Source organism: Citrus sinensis, chromosome 6, assembly GCF_022201045.2.
Source record: "Citrus sinensis cultivar Valencia sweet orange chromosome 6, DVS_A1.0, whole genome shotgun sequence".
Lineage (NCBI taxonomy): Eukaryota > Viridiplantae > Streptophyta > Magnoliopsida > Sapindales > Rutaceae > Citrus > Citrus sinensis.
In genome coordinates this window covers 15,420,013-15,429,981 of record NC_068561.1, presented here as the reverse complement: position 1 = coordinate 15,429,981, position 9,969 = coordinate 15,420,013, and positions in this window count along the sequence as shown.

Genomic DNA, 9,969 nt, shown 5'->3' with positions numbered 1-9,969 from the left:
ATGATCATTAATAATTATATTATGTGATTAGTGCTAATCAAAAGTTCTATCGACCGATTAAGTAGTAGCTTTGTGATAGCCAATATGACTAGGGGTGATTATTCGTATCGACCAGCTCTGCCAGTACGATACCAGCTGATGCACAGGCCACAGTTAACTTCGAAAAAATTCGAAGAGCAATTTCAAATCAGTCCATAGTTGCTTTGAATTTGTGATAGTGCTCCAGCTTAGTGTTAAGAATACTAAAATTGTCTTAAGAGTTTTAAAGAGTTTTAAATTTAACAGTCTTCCAAAAAAAATAAAAATAAAGAGTAATACTATGCGTATTCATTTTGGATACTCAATTGGGACACTTAATCATACGTCATTTCATTTAGTGGATTGTAAAAATAATATCAATAATTAATAATAAAACAATTAATATTATACACATAACATTATATGATTGGTAACGCATCTGTGAGTATCCCAATTAAATATCCAAACTGAGTAAACATAGCATTATTGAAAAAATAATTTTTTAAAATTTATTAGTTATTTTGATTCAATATACATGAATTAGCCACACTAATAGTTAAAATATATGAAACTATAAAAAAATAAGGTTTTTTGACCTTTTTCCCTCATCATCATCATCATCATCATCATCTTCTTCTTCTTCTTCTTCTTAGTTGTATACATTAAAATATTGTATATTATTTTATTACCAATGAAATCATCATGTATCATTTCCAAAACACAAAACCTTATAAGGACAACCGTAATCAATAAAAATCTATCAAGAAATAATAATATAATATAATTATAGTGTCATATATTGTGATTTGAATATTTTTAAATTGTATTCTATCTTTTTTGAAAAAAAGATAAAAATTTTGGATAAAAATGAGTAACCTCATCACTAAACACTAGTCCTTACTCTCTATTGTTACCCCAACTGTGCAAAACACTTTCATGGTCGGTTAGGCTACACTCATAGTCTATATTATACGTTGAATGTGCCCTAGATGACACAATTTTTTGGCTACATCCCTGGTATCGGCAGATCTGGTTGTGTTTAGATGAGTATTTTCAGGTATGCACATGTGTACGTTAATGCAATGAGTTGAACTTTCTATGAAAACATATTAGCATATTACATGATTTTACAAAAAGCCACTATGGCTAGTGGAGAAATGTGGAGCAGAATATTTAGTTTCGTGAGTGAGTGAAACTAATCGACAGATCTGAAGGGACATGGTTCACATTGGAGCTCCAAGTGGGCATTATTAGCAAAATTGTAGAGGGTGATGATGATGCGACAACCCTTCTGTAGACAGAACCCTTTTCTCTGGATGACCTTTCAAGTTCAAGCTAATTCTGACTCAACTACCAATTACTCATAAGTTTGAATCATTTGTATCTACGTACTTTCAAGATGTGTTTAGGGTCAAATACTACCAAGCATCAGCTTCCCGCCGCACCGTTTGTACATTGTATTAATCTTCTCCTGATTATCACCTTCAAATTTAAGCTAATTCTTACTCAACAACTACTAATAACTTAAAAATTTGTCCAAAATTCTTTTACTTTTAGCATGCATTTGAGAGGATATGTCAACCATGTATCGGCTCCAATGTTTTACGAGCACAATTTTTTTTTTTTTTGATATGGTCTACTTCTCTTAAAACCACCTCCAAATGCAATCCAATCTACAATAACATTAAAGTTTGCATCATTGATATGCTTTCTGCATCGCCTTCAACGGTATACTAGCAATCAGCCACAATTTTTTTTTTCTTTTTGTTACATTCCTAATTCTTTTATGGGTAAACTTCAATTCATCCCCTAGTAGAGTGACAATTTTTAATTTGTCCTCCAAAAATGCAAAAAATTTAATTTATCTACTATTTTTGTTTAGAAGATGACGGCAAATGTGACTATATGGGAAGAATTGATTTTTTTTTTTTAATGGTAAATTGATGTTTTCACATTTTTATAGGATAAATTGAAGATTATCATTCTATGTAGGAGTAAATTCAAGTTTACCCTAATTGATATCGTTAACTTGAAATTAAATGTGATTTATCAAACTTATATAACCCATTTAGTTTTTATGTTTATAGTTTAGGATTGTAGAAGTCCATCACGCTCTGCAACCATCGTTTACGACAATCCGTCACCTCTCCCAATTGGTTGACATTACAAATTCTGTATCTTTATTAAATCTCATAGTCAACATGATGCATTTGATATCACACTCGCAATTGTCATGAAGTTGTACATACCGATTTGATCATACTCAACAATGCTATGCTAGCTCGACCTTAATTGTGTATAGTATGAATTCATTGATAGAACTCACTCTTGAAAACTAACTTGTAGGAATGAGTATTCATAAGCTTATGTGTTCATTTAATTTTTGTATTTTTAACCTATGTGGGGATCTAGCATGGAAACATATTAGAACTCAATTAATGGTAGGTTGTCCATTGCGCTGGTTTCTAAAATCTCATAACATTTACTGAAATTTTATCTTTAAAAAGTTATATACATGGTGAAATGCAAGTTACGCAACCCAAGAAGGGGGGTGAATTTGGTTTTTAAAAATTATGCAATACAATTCGCATAACAAATTAATCTAACGCCTTAATGGAATAGAAAATAATAAATTCAAACAAGCATAAAAATAAAAGAGTAAGGGAAGAGAAAAACAAACACATGGATTTTTACGTGGTTCGGCAATCCCCGCCTACGTCCACGCCTCCAAGCCAACCAAGCTCGAGGATTTCACTATCCAAGCCTCCCAAGGCTTCAAGTTCTTACAATTGACTTCTAAGGTGTCAATGAACCTTTACAATCAAGAAATTATCTCCCCAATCTTTTCACCCCAAGTATTTCTCACACTTACACACTCACAATTTGATAAGAAATGAAAATTACAACAAAAACTCTCTTTAAGAGTGAATATGCAAATAATAGCTCAACAATGATTCAATCTATGATGATTTGCATTTTGGAAGCTCAATATATGTTGTATGATCTTATATTTGCTTGCATTGGTTCTTAAAATGAAGTTGGAGTTGAGTTTTTTATAATTAAAGCCCGAAAACTAGCCGTTATAGGTAAATTCCCGTGCCCAAGTGGTTAGCCGCTTGATTTATCCGGCTAGCCATTCATGAACAGTGATATTACCGTTATTTTTGAATTTTACTACAGTAATATTGTTCACTAAAATTATACTAAGGCCCCAAAAGTTATAAAATTTTTCAAATAGGTCCAATTTCAGAATTTCCTAAGAATAGTTGTCTTTCCAAATCTTTCTGAAATTATGATATGGCCTCAAAGATATTATTATTTCGCAAAAAGGTCTTTTTCAACATAATATCTATATTTTTCAAAGTTATCAAAATCTTTCACTTTAGTCTAAAATATTCATACATTATAGTATGGCCCAAAACATTTCAAATATTTGTAAAAACATCTAACTCTGAAATTTAATAATAATACTTATTAAAATCAAAGATTTCAAAACTTAGCATTTAAGTCCAAATTACTCAAATCCACAAAATACTTTATTTTATAAAAATAAAACATTTTAGTTTATGAAAAGTATTTAATTAAATTAATCTCTTGAGCTTCTCAAATGCTAAATCATGCATCAATTAAATTATACCGGCTTTACAAGAATTTATCGCACTAATTTATCCATTGAGCTCTAAACTTTATTCTTGATTTCGCCGTTGTCCGTTGAGTGTCTTGAACTTGATTTCACTTGATTTACTTGCATAAATATTACCCTTAAAAAACTAGTGAAAATGTGAAATACAATATCTATTAAATCACTTTAATACATATGTTTGTTATCATCAAAATTACATTATGTATAGTTCTTTAGGCTAACACATGGGAGCTCTTATTGAAAAATATCTCTAAAACGAAGTATATTTCATCCATTTGAATCGGATGTAGATGTAGCGAAGGTCCTTTTTAACGCATGCAAGCTGTATTGATTAAGAAACCTGTTTTGATCGAACTCATTTTTCGTGGCTCGTGTCGTAGGCTTGCAGCTGATCATGACATGATAACTCACTATCAAAAGTTGAAATATAAGTAAATCTTTGTTTGTTGTACAGAATCTAATAATTATGACACGTGAAGATTATGAGGAATCATGTGGAGATAGACATTGAAGCATGGCAATAAAACAAATTAAAGTTGTAATTCGACAATTAAAGGGATCATGTCGAAATGACTATCCACTGACTTTCAGTATGAACATTCATCAGTGCCCTTTTTTTTTTTAATCTTTTGTGAAAAAGAAGCTAGGCAGATAACGTTGAATCACGTATTACATTATTTTTCGTTTCCACTAATGCAAAAGCTTTAAATTGTCAACTCGAATCTTTGCAAATCTCCAAATTCTTACTTGTCTCATTTTAGTTATTGAATTTTTTTATTTCTAAGGAATGAAAGTCTCAAATGACATTGACATGTACGTATAGGTATGAGTGTATGACGTTATTCATACATTCAATCAATAAACAGCTTCAATACTATATGTAAAAGTGAGAAATAAAATTTAAACAATATATTGTGATGTTATGAGACCATCTCATAGTAAGTTTTCCACGTTTGGGTGCGTGCCTGTTAGTTGCCCACAAGCCCTGGTTATTTTGTGGTGCAATGAGTAATAATTGAAGAATGAAGAATCGATCAACAATCCAAAACCCTAATTTCTTCCAAATATTACAAAAAGCTTGTGAATCATTGCTGCCTATGCGTCTCGTTATTATTTGTGAATGCAAAGTTTCGAATATATTCGTGGAAATAAGCCATCGACATCTTCAGATTCCTTTTTTTTTTTTTTTCTTTTAATATGAAATAACATGCGTTAATAAAAATCATACAAAGCTGAAACTCAGCAAATAGAATGTGTGGGCAGTGGCCAGCTGTGTGTACTGGGCAGCTATCAAGAATTCGTATTGACATTTTGAGTTTTGACTTTTAATAGGTACCAAATTGAAGAGATGAAAGAAAGAAAATACGCAACCAAAGAAATGAAATGAGAATCACGTGCTTCATTTTAAAAGAGAAGCTTTTAAATTTCATCATAATTACATCCATGAAACTTTTTCTTGGATTGCTTAATGCTGATTAGAGTGATGCCCGCTAATCTCTATTACTAGAGCAAAATATATATATTAAATTGCCAAATTATTTGTCGTTTTTCCATTTTTAGTTAGTTTAATTGTTTAAACATGGTGCAATTGAGAGAGTGCTCTAAGCACTATAGAAGTTCATCAAGCATAGGCGCCGAGTTAAAATTAATTCCTTTGTATTTATTATGAGGCCTGTAGTTGACTTGAACCTTGAAAAATTCATTGGATGTCTAACACCGCTCATTAAATTATACATTTAAGGTGTTTTTGACATCTTGTATTACACTGTATTGAATCGCATTAAAACGCTGTTTTTATTTTAAATTTTAATCATTTACTTTTATTATTCAATAATTTATAATAAATGTAAATTTATTTAATATTAATTTTATATTCATATCTAGATAAAATTTAATTTAATTTAAATAATAATAAAAATTAGTAAACCTAAATATTTAATGAATAAATGATAATACATTTATTTTACTTTAAATATGTAAAAAAATTAATTAATTAATTATTTTCTAAACTACTAAATTTAAAAATAATTTAAATTGAACAGTTATATTTGGCGATAATAAATAAAATTAAAAAAATTTATTCAGTAATTACTAATTATATATTCCTAAAAAGTTATCAAAAATGTCGGCTCAGTGTTGAATCAAAATCCCCTAACCTAACCATACTTATCCACTTGCAAAATTTTATCGGCACTTAATTTTCCAATTAAATTTAGAAAAATTAATATAAAATCATGTCTCCTTGAGTGGCCTTCCACAAACCCTAACCACCGAACTTTGATGCATTTTGACATAATTAGCTGTCCCGCCACTATATTTTACGCGCTAATTAATAAGCCCTAAACACATATACAATCACGCGACACTATTTTTTTTTTTTGAATACTGTTTATACAGGACTGTAGGTATTACAATTAATATTTACACACAGATTCTACAATTGGGACCTTCATCGTGGCATGTACTCCTCTGAAGCGCTGCCCAAATTCTTCAAACCATCTCAAATATTCGAGGGTTGTCCACTCTACTCACATTTCGTGAGGAATAGACTGGCTCCACTTAATTATGTGATAATTGAGGAAGGATTGTAAATAAGCCCCATAAACGCGACACTATTTGATCCAATTGTTGGGGACCTAGTTAAATTTGTATGTGGCTGAAAATGGCCCATTATTTGTCGTAATGCTTACTACTTTTGCCAGTGTGTCGTCACTCTGCATTACCCAAGACATGACCTATGATATGATAATAAAATAAATATAATCAATATAGATCAAATCTTTTGCCATCTTTTTCAAGCATATCTATCCAGCAACATTATAATTTAACAAGATAAGATTTTTTTTCTTTTTTATTAGAGGTGCTCATCAGAACGAGCTAAATAAGAATAAAACAGGGTTGAGTAACTCCAAATATATCTTGCAAAATAATAAAATAAATACTCACAGGCGGGTTAGAAAATAAATACAAAGCATGAGGAACTGAATGAGCCATATTAACCATGAAGTCCGCAACTGAATTTACTTCATGAAAGATGTGAGTGATAGCAGTCTGCCAGTTTCTGCTTAATAATTCCCGAACAGAAACAACTAAAGCATAGAAAATATTAGGTACAACCACCTATTTAGAGATCATCTGAGTAACACAAAGACTGTCTATTTCCACCAATAGCCGTTTTATGCCTGCATCCTAGGCAAGAATTAAGCTCTGATACAGACCCTAAAGCTCAGCTATAATCACTGAACTCTCCCCAATTCTCATAACAAATCCAGAAATCCAGTGCCCGATAGAGTTGCGAATAACACCACCAGCTCCTGCTTCCCATGTAATTTTACAAGATCCATCGGAATTCAATTTGTACCATAGCCATGGCGGAGGCATCAAGCCAATAAAAATCTCTTTTCTCCTCAGCTGCTAGCTTATGTGAGAGTTATTCACTCTATGAATTTCATTAGCTATGGCCATAGTATCCAGATAGATTGTTGAGCTATCCACCAACTTCCCAACAACGATGAAGTGATTCTTCCAGAACCACAACCTCCAAACAGCCATGCCAAAGATAGAATCCCAAGGGAGGGGAGATACAATCTTCCACTTATTTTGTAAGTTGGCAACAAGCCAGTCACATAAAATAGAGTGAAAGAGAGTGCTGTGATTACCCATCGAAACAAGCTGAATCCAAACCTGCTTAATACAACAGCAATCTCTCAAGGCATGGAGGATATCTTCAACTGCACCTTCACACTTATCACAGCCCACAGAAACGGGAATATAACGTCCAACAAGCTCATTGTGAGTCTTTAGTTTACCATGCAGAATCTGCCAAAGAAAGAGGCAGATGGATTGAGGCCCCTTCCAAGTCCAAGTAAGTTCCAAGTTTTGTCATGATCGGCAAGGTTTTGATGACAAAAAGAGTCATAGGCTGACCAAACAGTAACCATGCCTTTTGGATAAAAACACCAGTAAATTTTATCAGAACCAAGATGAAAAATAAGAGGCATTACCGAAGCAATTTGCATGAGAATAAAATTTGGTAGCAAATGTTCAAATCTCGACCAATTCCAGCCCACATGCACATTAGTAAACTCAATCACAGGGGCATTACTAGGGTCATAAGGAATCGGCTGGAGGGTGAGACTAATCAAGGGATTGTGCTTCGTAACCGAACAATCTAGCCAGAACCAAGTTTTAGCTCCATCACATATGGACCAGCGAGCTCTATGCGCAGTTGCTGACCACGTTCTCCTAATAGCCATCTAGATTTGAGACCCTGGTTTATCAGGAAGGAAAATCGATAATTTACTAGGATCAAAACCGTATTTAGAGCAAAAAACCTTCACCCACAATTTGTTCGACCTAGAAACAACTTCCTAACTCAATTTCATCAGCAACGCTTGGTTCATCACGTCAATCTTTTTAAACCCCTGGCCCCCATGATTTTTTGGCATGCAAATTTTATCCCACCCCACCAAGCTCATTTTTTGACTCTTCGACTTTCCATCCAAAATAAAATGCCGACAAGAGTTATCTATTTTATAACGCACAGGGGAAGGAAGTAAAGTCATTTGCATAGCGTAGAAGGCATTGTTTGAAGCATTAATTGAGCTGCATTCCAGCTAGTGAGTTGCATGTCCACTTTGTCTGTGATTGATTGATAAGTAGCTTTATTCACTCGCGAATAGATTAAAGGCATTCCAAGATAGTCACCCAAATCATTTGTAGCCAAAAAACCAAAGGTATCACCGATGAAATAAGCATCTCTAGATAAGACATTCTTGGAGAAAAAGACTTTGGTTTTCGTTTTATTGACTATTGCTTCAGAACCCCTATAATAATTCTCCAAAACTACATCAATGCTATAAGCTTGATCAATTGAAGCTTCCGCAAATAAAAGTAAATTATTTGTAAAAAATAAATGCGTTAGAGGAGTTCCATGTTTGGCCAAATGAATAGGCTTCCATCTTCCATCCATCATCGCTTGGGTTATACTATGGCTCAACCGCTCAATACAAAGAACAAAAAGATAAGGCGAGAGAGGATCTCCCTAATGGATACCTTTCCCTAGAAAAAATTACTCTGTAGCCTCACCATTCCACAGAATGCTCATACTAGCTGAAGTTACACATTCTATGATGAGCCTAGATAAATGAATTAGTAGACTAGTCTGTTGAAGAGTATGAAAAATAAAATCCCATTTAAGCTGATCATACGCCTTCTCGAGGTCGACCTTGATGGCTATAAACCATTTTTTTTCCAATTTTTCTGCGCATGGGATGAACCACTTCTTAAGCAACAACAATATTATCTACAATATGCCGCCCAGGAACAAAGCTTGTCAGATTAGGGCCTATAAGGTCAGGCATCAAAGCTTGCAAGCAATTAGCTACTATTTTAGTCACTGTCTTGTAAGCAACTGTGCATAAGCTTATAGGCATGAACATTTTTAAGCTGGTAGGATGCTCCACTTTAGGAATCAAAACCAGAAGGGTAGTATTAATTTCTTGAGGGATCTTGCCCGTGTTAAAAATATCAGTAATAAACTTACAAAAGGAAGGACCAACAATTTGCCATTTAGACTGATAAAAAATGGCAGACCATCAATACCTGGAGCTTTAAGAGGCTTCATACTAAATGCAGCTCTTTTAATTTCCTCCCCAAAACTGGGCCAGTAGCACAATCAATATCATAAGCATCTAAGACTGGAAAAAAAATTTAGAACATGGTAATCTTGATAAATTGTAGCTTCACTTTTAAATAAGAAAGAAAAGCACCCAACTACATGCCTCCGAATATCTTCCTCATCGTACAACCTATTCCCCGAATTATCCTGAATGGCCTCAATTCTATTCTGCCGCCTTTAAACAATAGTTTTTTTATGAAAGAAATTTGTATTTATGTCGCCATGCAAGAACCAATCTTTTCTAGATTTTTGTAACCAAAGAATCTCCTCCTGGCCCATCACCATTTCCAACTCGTTTCACAAGCGAGCCTTTAACCGCATCAGCCCTATAGAACTATAATTCTCTAAGGTTGCTTGAATCCCATTAATCCGAGCCATTAGCTATCGTTCTCGTTGAAAGATATTCCCAAAAACCTTTTGATTCCAAGCTTGAACTGCCTGGAAAAAATGAGAAGCCGCAGCACTATAATAGGCATGCGGATCCCACGCATGCTTTACAAAAGTATTGATGTGCTCATGTGTTAGCCAAGAAGCCAAAAATTGAAAAGGCTAGTTCACTTGGTGTCTAGACACAACTCTCTCAAACCGAACCAGCACTGGCCTGTGATCTGAGGCAACCTTCGAAAGA